A 19,793-nucleotide genomic window follows, 5' to 3' on the forward strand; every position below is an offset into this window, starting at 1 on the left:
TCTAATTTGTATGAATACTCCCTGAAAATTCCCTTTTTATTTCACTACAGTAGTTCTCTTTTACATATTCTTATTTGCCTCTGTAATTCAACCCTGAAAAGGCCCATTCAATATTAGCAAAAGTGCAAACACGGAAGTGTAATTTCTATTTTCGCTTCCTGGATACGAACAGTCTCATTTTATTCTAATATTTTTAGATGTTGCGGGCCAAATAACAAAAGCTGGTAAGAGTACATAAAATAGAACTACAAAAGTACTACTTAACTTACTATAAAATGACTTGTTTGAATAGGTCTATAGCAATTTTGAATGTACCTGAGGTTTATGAGAGAATTGATTTTGGAGAAGTTACCATATGTAACCGCTTCCGTGCAGCAGGAATTCCAGCCCTGTGCTTGACATTTTAATTGCGGGCGTTGTCGTGACGGAACCATTCCGTCATCAGCACAGCCCACCAAGAGCACCCTAAAATGTAGTTGTGTATGGTGATGAGAGAAGATGCAATCAGCCTTTTTTAAAGACTACAGAGAACTTTCAGGAGAAATAAATGTCTGAAAGTGGACTTTGCTGAAGCAGAGACATGAGTGGAACTTCTGGAGAAGCAGAGAGTGCTGACTGAGGCAAGGAGGGACACGCAGGATGAAGAGAGAACAGAGAAATAGATGAGCTGTGGTGATCAACTGAAAAATGTAAATGGCAAAACGAGAGTGAAAGCACACCAGGCCCTAATAAAGAATCAGGTGGAGCAGAATTACTGTAATGAAAAAATAGTTTGGTGATCCTGCAGCCAGTTTTCCCAATGTGGGAACACTGGACCAGATTTTACTGGCTGAAAAGTCCATCCAGAAAAATCACTTGAGATTTTGGCTGCAACAGCAGCCATGCCTCGTCCAAGGGCCCAGATAAAGCTTGTCTTTCACCAGACAGGAGCATACAATTCTATTCTTCTTTTTCCTTCCTCCCTCTCCCCCGCCTCGCTTTGTCTCCACTCCACTGCATGCACTGCTCCCATTTACAACCTGCACAGAGCACAAGGCAAATGGGAGAATTAAACTGCTTGGAATAAGGCATACCCTGTGGTATTCTGCATTGTGGCTTGGATTATGTCCACTGCTACCCTTTAAATGGGTCTCTCTACTTCTCAAATCTAGGTTAAGTATGTTTATATAGGCCCGCTTCTACCCTTGAAATGGCTCTTCCCACATTTCAATCTATGTTAAGCCCTGATTTAGACGTAGGTGGAATTCCATGAGAAGATACTCAGTGGCTAAAATTACTGTAAATAGCTGGTATCTGATATGGAATTCTTTCTGTTGTTTGTAAGAAACCTCAGAATGGGGAATAACTGTGTTGACACAGAATTTTAATGTAAATTGTACCTTCAAAATGTTACTAAATCTGTAAAGTTCCTAGTTCATAATGGTGGTGAGGTCTTGTCAAATCCGACTTTGCCTCCGTATACAATTCCTGCAAAAAATGTTTTGCAGAATACTTTTTGCCCAACATGCAAGTGAATTCTTCCACAATATGTTATTGCTGGGATCTTTCCAATAATTTTTCTTCCGTTTTATTTTCCCAAAGTCTGCAAAGCTGGGGAAACTTAGGATTTCTTGATGAAGTCTGTGAAATACATAATTTTAAATTATGTAGACATCTGCAGAAAGCAGCATTATATATCGCTAAGTAACAAAATAACTCCAACACTTTCCTGCGTGTTTTTTAAAATGTCACCCACCATACTGAAAGTTGAATATTTTAGCAGTGCAAGATTACAGTGCCATGGTTTCCTTGAGCCTTGTTCTTTCTGAAATGCTGATCCCGGATAAGATGTATGGGTTCACAAGTATGAGCATCTAGTCTTTGATTTACAAGAATTTCTTCACATCTTCTAGCTTTTGACAGGAAGTGATGAAGATGGTACAAAGATTTGCGGCTGCCAGTCCAGAATCATTTGCATATCAAAGCAATATGACATGTAAACGACCACTGATCACTTAGTCCAAGGGTCATCTGACAATCACTGGGGACAAAGAAAAACCAAAGGGGATGATGGACGGAGCGTTGACAATACAAACACTCACCCCCAGTCAACTGATCTGGGTTTAATCCATCACCGTTCTTTAGCTCACTCCGCTACCCCAGTACAGACATGGCCATATGCAAATCAGTCTGACCCTGTGCCTCATGGGAACAGTCCAGCCCGAACTGCCAAGTCATGTCTTCCCTGGACTGGAATCAAGCTTGCGAGGACCGATTTCTGGCATTCCAGCCGTCTTCAGCCGGGCTTGCTTGAATCCAGTGGCAAAGTGAGCAAGGGAATCACCGGGGACAAGCACAGGACAATGTTAGGTTCGAGCCCTTTCGTGTAGGCCCCTCAGGGAATGTGGTGGGCACAGGAAAGAAAGGCTTGTGCTTTGACTTCAATAGGCAAACTTGTACTAGAGCTGCGGGCACATGTAGATTCAAGCACAATTGTGCATTTTGTGGCAACACATCACACCCAAAAATCCAGGGGGCATATTTACAAGCCCCCTGCGCCACCACTACGTCACTTTTCATGACTTACTGGTGGTGCAGGTGGCTCCTCCATATTTACAAGGAGAGGAAAAGGCACCCTGTGAGGCTTTTCCTCTCCTTGTAAATATGGCCCCTTCACATGCAGCACAGTGCGTTGAAGGGGCGTTCCATGGTTGTTGCTGTGGGTGTTTCCACGCAACACCCATAGAACAAGACACATCTCCAGAATTACGAGAAATCGTAAAGCTGGAGATGCCCGTGAATGCTATGCCAACCAAGAGGTGGCGTAGCGAGGTGCAACGAGGAGAAATGTTTTCATTTTTCCTCGTTTGTTCCTCTTTTAATGCGTGCTGCATTCTACAGCATGCATTGAAAGAGGAAAAAACCTCTTGTGATTGTTTTTGTGCTGGAAGGTGTCCCTTCCTGCACAAAACAATCTCCCACAACGCAGGCATCCTTGCATCATGGTGCAAGGGTGCCTGCACCGGCGCATGGCTGCAGTTTGTGCGCCAGGTCAGGGGAAGCACAGAGATGCGACATATTCTTGTAAATATGTCGCTTCTCTGTGCTTTCCAAACTAACTCAGCACGGCGCAGCAAATTGACTTGCTGCTCCGTGCTGCGTTAATTTGTTGTAAATCTGCCCCCAAGTGTTTCAAAAGTCCCGATAGAAGGGAGGTAAAAAACAGGAATGAGAGTGTGCCCTTTGCTAAAGCCAGATACTCAAAAGTATCAGTGCCATGATGCCTTGGTTGAACATTTACAATTGCCCAGACACTGCCAACATAATCAGGGAAGGATTTTTGAATGGCTTCAGGATCCCGGCGCTGGGTTACACCTGGGTGGCACATTGCAGGAACCAGCTGCAGTCAGGAGCAATGAGGGTGAAGCAGCTAAAAAGATTGAAAAGGAAGTCAGGTTGGGCAGAGTGGCAGGTCCATTTGACGATGTCCCAATGGAAGACTTTGTTTGCTGACCACTGGGGGTGGTTCCCAAAAAGGTGCATGGCGAATTCCGATTGATTCATAATCTTTCAGCACACAGAGGGAGTTCTCTGAATGAGGTGATTGCAGATACATTGTGTAGTGTAAAATATGTATCTTTTGATCAGGCAGTAGACATGCTGAGAGGGCTTGGACAAGGGGCTTTGCTGGCAAAGTCTGACTTTTCGCCTACTACCGGTTCACCCACTGGATTTTTACTTGTTGGGTTTCCAATTCCAGGGGAAGTATTAGGTAGACAAGCATATGCTGATGGGTTGTTCAGTCTCCTGTGCTTATTTTGAGAAGTTTTGCTGTTTCTTGGAGTGGGTGTTCAGTTGGGACATGGGGCACCAATGGGTGTTACATTACCTTGATGATTTCCTCTTTTTGGGGGCGCCAGGCTGAGGTTCCGTGACAATTGTAAGTGGTGTTTTCGACTCGCACGAATATGGGCGAGTCTAGTATCTATGAACCGCAAATGACGAGTTTAGTAAGTGTGCGCAGTTTCGCTGTGCTAACTTAAACCGTTCGTTTGTTACGTGGGTTTTTCATCTGTACCCACGGGTTCCATCTTAGATACGGCATCCATTTTGTCTCTTGCCCTCAAGTAGCCAGCGAACGGACGCTGTCCGCTTCGCGACCCTGGGACTCCCAAGATATTTGCGGAAGACACATGTTCTTTGAAAGTGTCTTTATGATGAGGGGATTGCTGCTGTAAGACAGATGATGCCGCTCGAGGCTCATCTTGCCGCACGGACTTATTGTCTCAGCCGTGCATCTCATTAGGCACGTCCCTTTGATGCCTGTATCTCGTGCTTCTCGATACCTCCCTTTTTACACCCTTTCCGATCTCCCTACTGTCTCCGTCTTCCTCTGCACCTGTCTTCGTTCCTATTTCGATCTACTTTACTGCTGATTGGAATTTGCTAATGGTGGGAAGATGGGTTTTTACAGTTGGGAACCGCCAAATGTTTCCGCACTTATGTTCTGGACCTTGTGTGTTTCAAAGTGACCAAAGCGACCCCTCTGAGAGCGACTTGTGGGAACCAGGTTGTAAACTATTGTGTAGCATGTTATCCTATTGGTAAAAACTGTATAAAAGGAGCGATCCACAAATACAATTTGAAGCAGTCTCCCCGAACTACACTCGATGTACTTCCTGTGACTTCTGTGTTCCCTGCAGTAAATAAACCTTGACTCTTTGACGCCGAAGGAAGTGTCCCGTGTCTCTGTGACTTGTACGCCGGAGCAGGTTACCCACGAAGGTTTCAGGTGTTGTGCCCTGGCACCGCTGGGTCCAAAAGAACCCAGTCCTTCAGTTGGCGCCCAACGTGGGGCTTCATCAGTGGTATCGGTCCAAGCCCGACGATCGTGAGGAACTTCGTGTGAAATCTCCGAGGGAAGGTGCACCCCGCTTCATCGATCCTGTTGTCGAAATAAGTGGCCCGAAGACTTTTCCCGCGAAGATTCCCGCCTCCTAACGGCTGCGACGGACTGCTGCCCTGACTGTAGACCTGTTTTGGCGCCTGGCGTAGACCTTGGTATAGCGAGACGATTGACGGGCCTTCCTGAGGACGCCATTGATCTTTGAGTTAAGTATTTGTGGGTCGCTCCCAGAGTGTCTTTGTTGTAAACACTTTAGCGAGTGTTTTTGTTGTAGACACTTTAGCGGGTGTCTTTGTTGTACACGCTGTGTGAGTGTTTTTGTCGGTGACACTTTGCTAGCGTACTTTGTTGTTGTTGTATTTGTTTGACGACTGCAGCCGCCAAAGACCGAGGGTTTAGTTCTTTGCTGGGACTTGGTAAATCCCGAAATCCCGTAACCCTTGAAGTTTGTGAAACTCGGCTAGTGTGCAAGATGCCTGGTCGTAGTACTTTGTTCAGTTGCTTTAGACCTTGTGGTGCGGATTCCCTGCTGGAGGACTCGTGTCCGATACCTCCGGTTGGAACTCCTACTTATGATTTATATAGCAAACATGGGCTAGGCCCGATTGCTTTTAACGATTATTGGATAAAATATACAAAGAAAGACGGCGATCTTCGTTGGCCACCTCACGGTAGCTTCGAAGCGTCGATCTTAGATAATTTGGAAATAAAGTTGTTCGAACGCAAATCTAGGCCGGCCATGTTTGATGCCTTTCGGTTCTGGCGCAAAGAAGCCCGACAGAAAGAGATCAGACAAAATAAACGTAGTCAGCGAGATACTGTTGTTACTATAGTGAAGAAAGCTGAGCAGTTTCAGCGTGATAAGGAGGATAAGGATAAGGAAGTGTTTGAGAGATTACAGCGTATGTCCATAGACAAATGCTATCCTGTTTTGCCTACGGAGACGGATAAGAAGGAAGAGGCAGTTGAGGATTCTTTAATGTCTTATCTTATGAAGTCGCCACCTCCGTACGTACAGGGTACCGCAGCTCCTGTGGTCCCTGCCGTACCTGTTCTTCCACCTGTTATTCCTCCACCAGTTCCTCAACCTGCACCCGCTCTTCCGCCTGTTCCTGCTCCTTTGCCTATTTCTATTCCTACTGCTCCTCCGCTTCCACATACTCCTGTTCCCGCTACTGCTCCTGTGTTGTTAACCCCTGTTGCTGCTAATGTCTCTACTCCTTCTCTTGTTAGTCCTGTGTCTTATTCTTCTCCCTCTACTCGTAATCGTAATTCTCCCCTTGCGACAAACTTCTTCCAGTCGCTCGGACCTGTTTTTGGGTCTGCTGGTTCTGATGGTCCTCAGAGACGTAGCCAGCTTCCTGGTAATAGAGAACGTGTTGCGCTATACAATATGGCGATGGGTTGGATGATAAACCCTGTTAGAAATCCACCTCGTGTTGTCCTCGAAACGTTTGATCAATTCAACATACCAACTCAGAGATATGTGTTTGATGAAATGTGCAAGTTTTTACATGATCAGATAGTGGTTAATGCGCCTGACGAGGTGCTGACCGCCCTGTCTGAACTTCGGCTCCAGTTCGCAACTGGACTGATAGTCGACACTAATGTTCGACGTGCTGTTGAGCACTTACTATCTCTTCGTCCCGCTCCTATTCCTCATGCATTGTTCGTTGAGGACATTGAAAAACAAACCGAGTCTGGCCAATATCCTATGCGTGAAGTTCCGCCAGTTTGGATACCAATTGATAATACTGGTGCCCAGCCAGTTCCGGCACATTTCCAGAGAGTGTGGATACACCTCCCATGGAAACGATCGGAAGTGCTTCAGGTGAAACAAACTTTGCCCGATCCTCGCGAAAATCCTGCTGGGTATTACAAGGAATTATCGCAGCTCGTAGACGCTACGATAATGAATCTTGCCGATATCGACATGTTGTTCGGTAATATCGTACCACAACCGGTATGGGCGAAGATTCGTCACCAAGATCACGCAAATGAATTAGGTGGTGATTGGAATGCCATTACAGCGGCAGACGCTGGACAAGTGGCTGCCACTAAACCCGATCAGTTGATTGCTGAACTTCCTCAGCGAATCATTACATTAATGAAAACGCTTATGCCAGCTATGAAGGTAAATTGGGATAAGTTGTCAGCCTGTAAGCAAAAGAAAGATGAGAGTGTCTCGGACTTCTTTACGAGGTTCGAGGAAGCATTCGTTGATCATAGTGGACAGGATATGGGTACTGAGGGTGGACAGAGGTTGTTTGTGGATAAGTTTGTGTCAAACTTATTGCCCGACTTGAGCCATAAATTAAGGAATTCTGAAAGTGCGTGGGCCGTTTCTACCTCAGCTCAGATATTGGCTACGGCACAATATTACGAAAATAGAGAAAAAGAGGAAAATGACCGTGCCGATAAAAAAACGAAGGAGCTAAAAACTAAAGTGTTGTTACAACAAGTATATCCGCCGCGTTCTAATCAGAATGCGCCTCAGCAGAATAGATCGCAGTCGCAATCGAATCGATCGCAGCCGCGTAATGATTCTTCTTTCCAAAGATCTTCATTAGGGTACAACCAATGTGCTTATTGTAGACAGGAGGGACACATTAAATTCAATTGTCCTGCTTTAAATGACCGTAGTGGTGGTAATTCGTCTAGAGGAGGCCGTGGTGGTGCACAGCATGCATCACGTGGTAGAGGTCGTGGTGCTCAGAATGATCGCTCTGACCATTCATCAAATTCTAATAACTGTTTCGATCAACGTGGATCATCGCAAGGACGATCTGCGCAGTACAATGTAGACGATTATTACGTCGATCAGGGAACTGACGATAGTAATTACTAGGACAGCCAAAGACAAGGAAAGGGAGTGGTATCAGTTCCGGTTGATCAGAGAGGGCCTTACGTCGCAGTTGCTACATCGGGCGTCGTTGAGCCTTTTCTGTTGGACACTGGTGCAGCGAAAAGTTCTATCATGCATTCGAAACTCCCTGGCGCACCTTTGTCTGGCTTAACAAATGTTTCCGTTGGATTCTCTGGCGCCCCCGTTAGCAATCCAGTTTCGCGCCCTTTGCCCCTTAAAATTGGGCCTCGTGAGCTCGAAGCTCCATTGATTTTGTCTACTGGTTGTGGCGAAAATCTTTTGGGTCTGGATTTGCTGAAACGCTTGTATGCAACTTTGTATTGTTCTCCTGCGGGTGTAAAGCTTACGTTAGGAGAGAGAGTAGTCTCTCCCATGTACTTGTCTCTCGATAGGCTTCCACCGGAATTGGATTCTCTTCCTGCGTCTTTGTGGGCGACGGGTCCAAATGATGTGGGCCTCCTTGATATCTCCCCTTATGTTGTTCAGTTGAAATCTAATGTGCGCTTGCCACGTATTCCCCAATACCGTATCTCCCTTGATGGTGAACGAGCTTTGTTAACGATCATCTATGATTTGATCGAGAAAGATGTCATTGAAGAAACTCGGGGAAACGTGTGCAATAGTCCTGTACTGCCCATTCTTAAACGTACTGATCCTACCAAACCGCCTGTTTATCGTTTTGTTATCGATTTACGGGAGGTAAATAAAATTGTGGTTCCTCAATTCCCTGTTGTGCCTGACATCACGGCGCTACTGACTCTGATTCCAGCTACTGCTTCATGGTTTTCGGTGATTGATTTGAAAAATGCATTTTTCAGCATCCCGATTGCCGAAGAGAGTAGGGACCTTTTCCGTTTCTCTCTTGGTGGACGTAGCTTCCGGTTCAAACGCGCTCCTCAGGGCTACTGTGAAAGTCCATCGATTTACAGTCAAGCTTTGAAGGGTCAACTAGATGCGTTTAGGTTGCCGGTTGGTGCGGCTTTAATCCAATACGTCGACGACTTATTGGTGGCGGCTGATACTCAGGACATCTGCAAAATCGCTACAGTGTCGTTGCTGCAACATCTCTGTGAGTTAAATCACAAGGTGTCACCTTCTAAACTCCAATATTGTTGTCAAGAAGTCACCTACCTAGGTCACTTATTGTCAAAGGAGGGAAGGAGGTTGACCCCGGAGAGAATTGCAGCGATTGCACGCATGGCTGTGCCACAAACCCAAAGAGATGTGCGTGCCTTTTTAGGTATCACGTCGTACTGCAGGCAGTGGATTCCTAATTTTTCATTGCTAGCGAAACCATTGGTGGCTCTTACGTGCAAGGATGTTTCGACTCCTTTACCATGGACGGAAGAATGCCAGAATAGTTTTTCTGAATTACGTGATTCATTGTGTTCGGCTCCTGTGTTAGGTACTCCTGATTACAGTAAACCGTTCACGTTATATGTTCACGAGAGGGAAGGTTGTGCTTTGAGTGTCTTAACGCAACCTTTTGGAGGTAAACAACGTCCATGTGCATATTTTTCCTCGACCTTAGACCCAGTAGCTAGAGCATTGCCGAGTTGTTTGAGAGCAACTGCGGCAGCTGCGGTCTCCATCCGACAATCAGCAGGATTGGTCATGGATAATATGCTTACGGTGATGGTTCCGCATGCAGTCGATACTCTTTTGAATCGTACGAAAACTCAGCACTTGACGAGTGCGAGGTTGTCTGGGTACGAATTGACGCTTTTGGCAAGCCACATTCAGATAAAACGTTGTAATGTCCTAAATCCGGCAACTTTGTTACCAGTTAGTGCAGAGTCAGATGAAGTAGCAGAACATGACTGTTACTTGCGGACAGAGGAGGAAACAAAAGGTCGTGTGGACCTTAAAAACACCCCATTGGAAGACCCGGATGGCACCCTGTATGTGGATGGGTCATGTTTTAAGTTGCCGAATGGTGATGTGACTACTGCTTATGCTGTGGTGACATTGAATACTGTTGTTGAGACTGCGAGATTGAATCAGAATTCTGCCCAAGCTGCAGAGCTGATTGCTCTCACTAGAGCATGTGTATTAGCAAAAGGTAAACGTGTGAATGTGTACACCGATAGTCAGTATGCTTTCGGTGTAGCGCATAGTTTTGGACGGTTGTGGCGAGAGCGTGGTTTCTTGACGTCGCATGGCACGAAAATACAGCATGGCCAGCTTGTGAACGATCTTTTGGATGCATTGACTTTGCCTGCTCAAATTGCAATTATTAAGTGTAGTGCGCATCGTAAAGTGACGGATGATGTTGGTCGTGGTAATGCGTTTGCAGATGAGATTGCTAAGGAGACTGCTCGGAACCTTAGCACTCGAATGTATGTGACAAGTTCGGTTAGGTGGCCTACAGAATCAAGTATGTGTGAAAATACCATAGAGAGTGTGAAAGCTATTCAGAATGAGGCCACCGACACTGAAAAGATGAAGTGGAAAGAAAGTACGGGAAGGTTGGATGTGAATGGTTGCTGGATTGATTTGTCGGATCAGAAAAGATGGATGTTGCCTGATGCGTATGTACTGGCCGTTGTGCAAATGGCACATGGGTTAGCACATATTAGCGCGAAAGGTATTTGCAAGTTGCTGGCTGATGTGTGGAAGAATGATGGAATTACTAAGTGTGCTGAACGTTTGGTGAAGAATTGTATGGTGTGTATAATGTACAATCCTGGCAAAGGAACCCCAACTCCTCCTGGCAGTTTTGCTCCTCCTTCGTATCCCTTTGAGGTGATCCAATTGGACTTCGTCCATATGGAGAGATGCAATAACCTGAAATACGTTTTGGTTGTGGTTTGCGCATTCTCCCGATGGATTGAGGCCTATCCCCTCAAAGACAATACTGCTTTGTCTACTGCGAAAATCCTACTGAAGGAATACTTTCCTCGGTATGGAATGCCTAGAGTCGTGTGGTCAGATAACGGAAGTGAGTTTGTTGGAAGTGTGATGAAGAGTGTGTGTAAGGGCCTTGGAATCAATCAGAAATTCCATAGCGCCAATCATCCTCAGTCAGCTGGATTGGTTGAAGGGTACAATGGCACCCTTAAACTAAAATTAGCGAAGATTCAAGCTACGACTGGACTTTCGTGGCCTGATGCTTTGCCCCTAGCATTACTGTCAACTAGGGCGACTGTACACTCCCGAATAGGGCTTAGTCCCTATGAAATAGTGTTCGGCCGTCCTGCGAATGTGTGGGGGGTTCCTAGGCCAGGAATGTTCTCTGATCTTGAGTTTCCGATGTTGATCGATTACTTACATAACTTGACTGCTAAACTGAGGTTAATTCATCAACAGGTTTACGACGCCTTGCCGACGCAGACGGAGGGTCCAGGCCACCAGCTCCAGCCCGGGAACTGGGTGGTTACTCGTAACTTCTCACGAAAAAACAATCTGGACCCCCGATTCACCGGACCTTACCAGGTGCTCCTGGCCACGAGGACTGCCGTTCGTCTTGAGGGGCGGAAAAATTGGGTACATGCTACCCATTGTAAGCGAGTCCCTATTCCTTTGCCGGCAGACCCGTGGATAAGGAAAGGCATCGCGTCAACAGAAACAGAAACATTGCCGGCGTTTGTACCTTTTAGCGACGCACAGCTTGTTGGAGAACCCTCAGCGCAGCAGAAAGTCACTGTTGAACATTTGTCAGCAAAAGACTCAAGACCAGATCAACGAACTGATCAGCAGGACGCTGTCTCTTCAACAGATCCTTTGTTCGACGAGCAGACACGTCCAGGGAAACATCGATATTCTTTGCGATCTCACACTAAGGACAAATAAAATTTGCTTGCTTTGCTGAGATTGATAACTGCAATATCCTCGTTTCCCATGATCAATTTTGAACATTCGTATCATTGAAAGTTTTTGTATATATATCAAGCTTCTTCCTTGTATCTTTTTTTCTTCCACAGCTGAGAAATATTGTGCTAAATAAATACATATTGTGTATTGAGGGCCGTAGGGCCGCGCGCGTACTTCCTTCTGGACAGTAGGTCTTGACGCTAGGTTAAAGACCGTCGGTTCCTAGGAACTCCTGGGGATTGACTATTGCTGCACAGAACGAAGTGCGTCAAGAAACGTTGCGGACGGTCGTAGGGAAATGGCATTTTCGAAGCTGAATGATTTGGAAGGAGCTCAGGCGTATAGAGTCAAGCTGCAGAAACTTAGTCGTACGAAATGTTTTGTATCCCAATTGTTTGTTTTGTTTTTGACTGCTTCTGCATTTTTGGCGGGTGGGGTATATTACGCTATATCTTACGTTTTCCTTGCTACTCCTACTCCTTACCCTAACCTTACTTCTACTGCTTCTCCTCATTCCTTTCATATGTTACCAGAACACGAACAGGCTAGACGTGTAGAATTCCGCAATAATTCCTTTATCCAGCTCCTCCATCAGCATCAGTTAGTGGTTAACACTACTAATTGTTGGGTGTGTGGGTTGATGCCACATACTACGGGTAAGGGAATTCCATATCTGGTGTTACCGTATAGTTCCCAAGGGTCAGCTCGAGCATTCCAAACAATGTTTCGAAGCGCACTGGGTTCCCACCCCACGCAAGAACAACGTTCCCCCAACTTTGGTCCTACCTCGTATCAGAGGCTGCTATCGATGGCTATAGAGGATATGGAAGATGAGATCCATGATCCTTTTCTTATCCCTAGAGAAGAGGTACAAGCCTATAAGGTCCTAAGTAGAGGGGAATATAGTATGTTCACTAATGAAAAGCAGCTTAAAAGCTCGTCTCCAATATGGGTCGTACCCCACACTGGTAATCTTTGTCTTGTGGGTCGTGGCTCGCAAGCCTCACTTGGAGTAAGTGCTTGCACTGAAAGTTACGTTCTGCCAATGTCCCCGTCCCCTGTGTTCCTGGCTGCCAAGGGTACATACTTTATCTGTCATGATCGTGCATACACATGGTTGCCCGCAGACTTCATGGGCTCATGTTTCGTTGCAAATCTGTTGCCTCCGACGTTTACTGTAGATGCCGATTATCATAAGACTAGAGTTGTACGAGGCGTAATTAGCGAAGAGGATACTGCCGGTCAAGAGGCAGGAGACTTTTTCAAGGGTTTCCTCCCGTTTTGGGGACCTATGGTTAATAGTAGGAACCTGAGACATTTGACTCGAGTGGTAGAATCGACAGCTAATATTACTGCCAGTGCCCTTGGTAATATCACCACAGAACTTCAGGCGGAGAGACTTATGACATTACAAAACCGTATGGTTTTAGATGTTGTCCTAGCAGATCGTGGTGGGGTGTGTAAAGTGATCCATTCGAGCTGTTGCATTTTCATTCCAGATAATGCTCCTACTGTCTATCAAGCCATCTCGAAGTTGCATAAGATCTCCGAATCCATACACGTGGATGTAGGGGATTGGACGCTACTTGGTTGGTTTTGGGGCCTGGTGTCGGCTTGGGGTTGGAAGATTCTGACGATCATCGGGGTTGTGGTAGTGTTCCTGTTCACGTGTTGCCTTTGTGTGCAGTGTGGTCCTGCCTTATGTGGCCTCTGTGCTACAACGTGTATGAGACAACCATCTGTTACCAAGGGGACTCGATCGGACAGAGCTATGCTACAACGACATCTTGATGGTCTGATGAATATCGAATATGATTCCGACTAGTGCTTGCCTACATGAGGGCAAAAGGAGCGTCTGAGGTTCCGTGACAATTGTAAGTGGTGTTTTCGACTCGCACGAATATGGGCGAGTCTAGTATCTATGAACCGCAAATGACGAGTTTAGTAAGTGTGCGCAGTTTCGCTGTGCTAACTTAAACCGTTCGTTTGTTACGTGGGTTTTTCATCTGTACCCACGGGTTCCATCTTAGATACGGCATCCATTTTGTCTCTTGCCCTCAAGTAGCCAGCGAACGGACGCTGTCCGCTTCGCGACCCTGGGACTCCCAAGATATTTGCGGAAGACACATGTTCTTTGAAAGTGTCTTTATGATGAGGGGATTGCTGCTGTAAGACAGATGATGCCGCTCGAGGCTCATCTTGCCGCACGGACTTATTGTCTCAGCCGTGCATCTCATTAGGCACGTCCCTTTGATGCCTGTATCTCGTGCTTCTCGATACCTCCCTTTTTACACCCTTTCCGATCTCCCTACTGTCTCCGTCTTCCTCTGCACCTGTCTTCGTTCCTATTTCGATCTACTTTACTGCTGATTGGAATTTGCTAATGGTGGGAAGATGGGTTTTTACAGTTGGGAACCGCCAAATGTTTCCGCACTTATGTTCTGGACCTTGTGTGTTTCAAAGTGACCAAAGCGACCCCTCTGAGAGCGACTTGTGGGAACCAGGTTGTAAACTATTGTGTAGCATGTTATCCTATTGGTAAAAACTGTATAAAAGGAGCGATCCACAAATACAATTTGAAGCAGTCTCCCCGAACTACACTCGATGTACTTCCTGTGACTTCTGTGTTCCCTGCAGTAAATAAACCTTGACTCTTTGACGCCGAAGGAAGTGTCCCGTGTCTCTGTGACTTGTACGCCGGAGCAGGTTACCCACGAAGGTTTCAGGTGTTGTGCCCTGGCACCGCTGGGTCCAAAAGAACCCAGTCCTTCAAGGCTCAGGGGATTGCAGTGCAGCATTGGCAAGTTTCTGTGCACTCATGCAGGAGTTCGGTGTGCCACTGGAACCAGGAGAGACGGTGGGTCCTAGCACTCAGATTGAATTCCTGGGCATGGAGCTGGAGACAGTGCAGGGGGTGTATAAGTTACCTGCTGAGAAGGTAACCGATTTGGGACAGCATTGCAGCACTGCCTCGCTAGAGAGAAGGTCACTCTGCAACAATTACAGCAAGTGGTATGACAATTGAATTTTGCACTGCGCATAATTCCAAGGAAGCCCACTTTTTCACGCACCATCGTACAGGCCATGTCAGGACTCAAGAAGAAGCACAATCACACCAGGCTATCCGTCGAGGTCAAGCAGGGCATGCTCATTTGGAAGGCGTTTCTGTGAGATTTCAGTGGTAGGGTGGTGTGGCCTAGTCCGCCCAGGTCTAGTTCCGAGATGGGGTTGATGGCCGATGCGTTCGGTGCTATTCATGGGGTCAGAATGGATTGGGCAGTGCTGGCCGGGCTGGTATCTAGAATCAGGGATCACAAGCAAAATAAGTTTCCTTGAGCTATTCCCCATCCTGGTGGCACTGTGTGTTTGGCCAAGAAATTCTGTGATATTTTGGTCACATAATATGGCAGTGGTGGAGTGTATTAATATCCAAACGGCAAAATGCAAAATGATTCTGCGATTGGTAAAATAGATGCTATTGCGGTGTATGAAACTGAATTTGCTCTTTAGAGCTAAACACGTGCCGGGTATACTGAACCATGCTGCTGATGCACTCTCTTGTTTCAAGATGCAGGTATTCAGGTCCCACCACCCAGAAGCAGCAGAGAACCCAACACCTTTTCCATAACAGCTTTGGCAGCTTGGTGCCCCCAATTATCGGACCTTGTGGCAGCTAGCCTAGCACCTAGGACCAGGAGAGCTTATGAAGAGGCATTCTGGTCATATTGTCAGTTTTTGGGGGACAGTTGGGAACACAAATGGCATGATCCAGGGAGGGTGGTCTGAGGAAATATAAATTTTATGGTCCAGTTGTGTTCCCTAGCGTGTACCCCACCGACTCCATGTACCAGCTTAAAGTGCATGTAACTTCCCTCCTGTGCCAGCTATGAAGACGCAAATACATTTGCGTCCAACGTTAACATGTCCTCTTTCAGACCCACCCTGAATGGGTTGAATAGTCCGTTCCTAAGTATGCTATGCCAACGTCTTTTTGTGGTATACTTTACACGTTTTTCAGCTCTGGCAAAGTAGGCCCTGAATTCTGCCATCGAGCCTTTTCCTCTTGGCTTCTGACTCTGAAAGCCTCAGCCCAGGCTGTCTCTGTACCCGTGACCTCTGACTTACTTTCTGTGCGGCTCCCGGCGCTTAGCACAGCCTGCTGCCTGCCAAGACTGACTTCAACCTTCGAATTATCTGTTCCGCTCCTCGAAAATACATTCCTGCCTACTAGTTTAAGTAAACATCCCCCCAGCTGTAGAGCGAAGGGCCCGGCCTCGCTGTCTCTGTGCAAGTAATTCATAGCCACTGTTACCATGGAAGGCCCATGCCCCTCTCATTCTCATGTAGACACTTAGGCGCTTATACACGCACTCACAGTCAGTATAGAATAAGCTTCTGCCCCAGAGACCTTTCCGTTTAGATAATATGGTTCCCAAACATCAGATATCAGATATGATAGAAGTACGAGTTGATCTGACATGCCAGACTCCTGTCTCTTCCCGCCCGTGTAAATGTCAAGTCCCCCTGCACCCTCCAGTTTCACGTCAATCACACGTCATGCAGCTGCGTGCGCATCCAAGCCTCAGATTTCTGCTGACATTACAAGATTTCTGCTTTGTGCCACCCATTTGTGACACCCACCCATGACGTTTCTAGCGCACACCTCTGGTTCACGCCTAGTTCACGCCTTCTGATTACGTATTACTAACACGTGGATGCTGTTATCTTGTCTTCTCTCAGCTGTTACGCCTACTATATTGGTTTCTATGATGTGATTTAAGTATATAAGCTATGTATTGTCAATAAAATATTGCTCTATCCCTTCCTGAACCCCTGTGGTTGCAGGAATATGATATCCAGGTCATGACCATTCCTTTTTAAGGAATAAAACCCCTAAGAACTCTAACACCACGGACTCTGCCTTTTTCTTTCCGATTGAGTTATTATTGATTAAGTACTTACCTGCATAGAAATTAAGACGGTAAATCAAATATTTACCACATTATTCTGGCGCCCGAATAGGGACCCCTCCCCCACCCCACGCGCCGGTTGGTGCGTTGCAAGCTCTGTCCCCTGCCATCAGTTAGACGGAAACTACGCGTACTGGCAGGATTTCCTGTATCTCCCTCTGGCCCACGGAGGTGACGAAGACTGCGATCAGCACCCAGACGAGGCGGTGAGGAGTGCGGAGGATCCCGACCAGAGCCTAGCCGAAAGGAGCAAGGTCCGAGGTGTCAAGAGGCCCACCAGTTTTCGAGGTATCCACGTGTCGAGTCGAGTCGAGTCCGGTCCAGTCCAGTTGAGTTTTCCGAGGCCTTCTGTTTCCGTGCTTCCCGGTGAGTACCATTGCTGGGACGTATCAAGACGGGTTTGGGTACACAAATTCGGTCTGCACTGTTTTTAGATAGTGTATCTGTACTGTTTAGCAGTACATCAGTTTTTCAAGTTTCTGCATTGTCTCTGACAGTGTATCTGTGTTGTTTAGCAGTACATCAGAATAGGGGGTAGTCATATATGTCTCAAATGTCTTTCATGTGATTAATGTCGTGGTATGAATGTGACTGTTTTTAATGTGCATTATTGTGTTCTTGTGTAACTAGCTGTATTAAGTAGTAAGGATTGGGCACTCAGTATTAAAGTAAACAAGATGCCGTTTTTCAATAAGTTAAAGCAGATAGGAACTAGGAAAGGGATACTAGAGGAAGAAATTCCTATCCCCCCTAGGGACACTCCTGGAAATTTTATGTACCACAAGCATGGCTTAGATGCCATATTGTATCTAGATTTATGGGCCGATTATACTAAGCATCTAGACGAGAGACACAGATGGCCTGTTACCGGAACATGGGATGCCGAGTGCATCATGAAGGTAGAAGAAGCGCTATGGAAAAAGAAAGCCAGACAATCTCAGAAAGACGCCATAGAGTTTTGGCGTAAGGAATCACATAAGCGTGCTGAGAAAGCACTCCGTAGAGAAGACAGACTTAAAGAATCAGATAAAGTCCAAGAAAACGAATTAGTTACTGAAGGTATCCGAGTAAAATCAGAACAAATAGACCGCGCACGAAACAATCTTGTCAATGGCATGTATTTAGTGGCCGAGGGTTCGTCCGAAGCCACTTCAGAAATACCGAAAAATCTGCCGCCACCATTGGTTCCAACTAAAGTAAATCACAGAACTACTAAAGACATATTTCTGAATTCCTATCTAGAGGATGTAGCACCCGCTTACACCAATCCACGTGCCCACGTCCCGCCTACTGACGGTGACGGGGGTGGCAACCCGCCTCCAGACCATATCCCGCCGTTACTGCAATCAGGTTTTCCCGTCCGACAGCCTGTCATTCCTCCTCCCCCACCACTTCCCACACCTAAGATTGATATACCCAAACCGCTTCTACCTGATCCTACTAAAAGACAAGTTCAAGTACACGTGCAGACTCCACAGAGAGATAATGTTCAAGCTTCCGCCTCAGGAGGTGCGACAGGGGGTCTTCGGACCCCACCAGCAACACACAGATTACACCTTAGGGATATGCAGAATCCTTTTGCATTCCAATCACCCCATCTCGACATACTCAAAGAACCGCTTTCAGTTTGCAGATATGATCCAGTACCCGATAAAGACGACAGAATGATGATAGCATCACTACGCTTACGACATGCTACAGATTACCTACTGTTGTTCTCAGGAATGAAAGAGCACCTAGATAGAATATATCACTTTGTTCAGACTGGGAAAGACCCTGAAAGTATTAAGGATGCCATGGCACATCAGAAAGTTGACACTCAAGCATATATACTACGCTTTTTCATAAATTGTCTAATAAGAGAACGAGACAGGCCTGAGACAGAACAAGAGGAATTAGAGGGACTCAATAGGTGGGGCCAAAATATATCCGAAGGAAAACATGATAAAGGAAGTTGCATAGCCAGTATGTACAAAAGAATAAGAAAGGCAGTGATAGAAATACACGAAAAAGAGAAAGAAAAAGCCTCCTCCGAGGAGGAGGAAGAACCTGAAGAACCAGAAAAGACTACAGATACGATAGCGTATGTAGGTAAGGGAACTTACCTTAGGAAAGGCATTCGTCCAGAAAGCAAGAGAGTTTTTCTCTCTGGCATATCAAAACCGAATTCTCCTGAACATCAGTTCCAGGAGACTGATAAAAGACTCCGAGACCGAATAGGGTACCACGTACTCAATTCTATGGATGAACAAGAACTAGCCCGGTCAGCAGTATTATGGGCTGACAATCCGAACATATACAATGATGACACAGTAGCGCAGACATTTCTGAACCTTTCCCCAGACGAACAGAAATTAGCAGGTGTATACATGATTCAGCACCTCCTCACGTTATACAGAAACCAACATTCCGATCCAGGTCCCTTACACGATACATTAGAAGCACTACTCATGGATAGATGGAGAGGTTTAAGTACCAAGTTAATACAAATAATTCTAGAACAACGACATAGATACAACACTTTCGTAAGCTCCGAATATGTTCCCGCTCCGCCCCCAGAAAGAAAAATGTATCATATGGAACGTCTGCATGGTCTTGAAAGTCAGAACCCTTTACGAGAAGTACATCCAGTTATGGGTGCCGATCAGACCTTGAAACGCGTGTATGTACACACGCCTCTGACTAAGTTAGAACTGTTAGAAATGAAGAAATTAGTACCCTGCCATGATAAAGACCCTGCAGGTTTTCACCGAGAACTTAAAGACATGTTACTGATGGGGGATTACACATATGAAGATATCATGAAAATGTTAAAGGTATTGCTGCCCACAGGCATTTACGAGAAACTCAAGGAAAAAGAATGGGAAGTGGGAGACAAAAAGATTGTATGGGCAGAAATAGAAGACGAGGAGGAAAAACGTACCCCAGGGCTAGGCCTTGGGGAGAAAACTAAAGCATTACCAGGTTTAATAGTACAGGTTCTGCCAAGATTATTGACAACTAGAAAGGAAGATTGGGACGCAATTTCGGCCTGTAAACAGAAACCAGATGAAGATACTAGTGACTTCTATTCAAGATTCGAGAAATGTTTCATTATTAATAGTGGTCTTAAACCAAGTAGCGAGTCGTACCCGCACCTTTTTGTATCGAAGTTAGTCGAGAACTCTCTGTTAGCAGTTAAAAACCGTGTATACAAAGTTGAGAGTACATGGCAAGCAAATACGCCATCACAGATGTTACAGATGTTACAATACCATCA

The sequence above is a fragment of the Lissotriton vulgaris genome, chromosome 6 (assembly GCF_964263255.1).
Source record: "Lissotriton vulgaris chromosome 6, aLisVul1.2, whole genome shotgun sequence".
Taxonomy (NCBI): Eukaryota; Metazoa; Chordata; class Amphibia; order Caudata; family Salamandridae; genus Lissotriton; species Lissotriton vulgaris.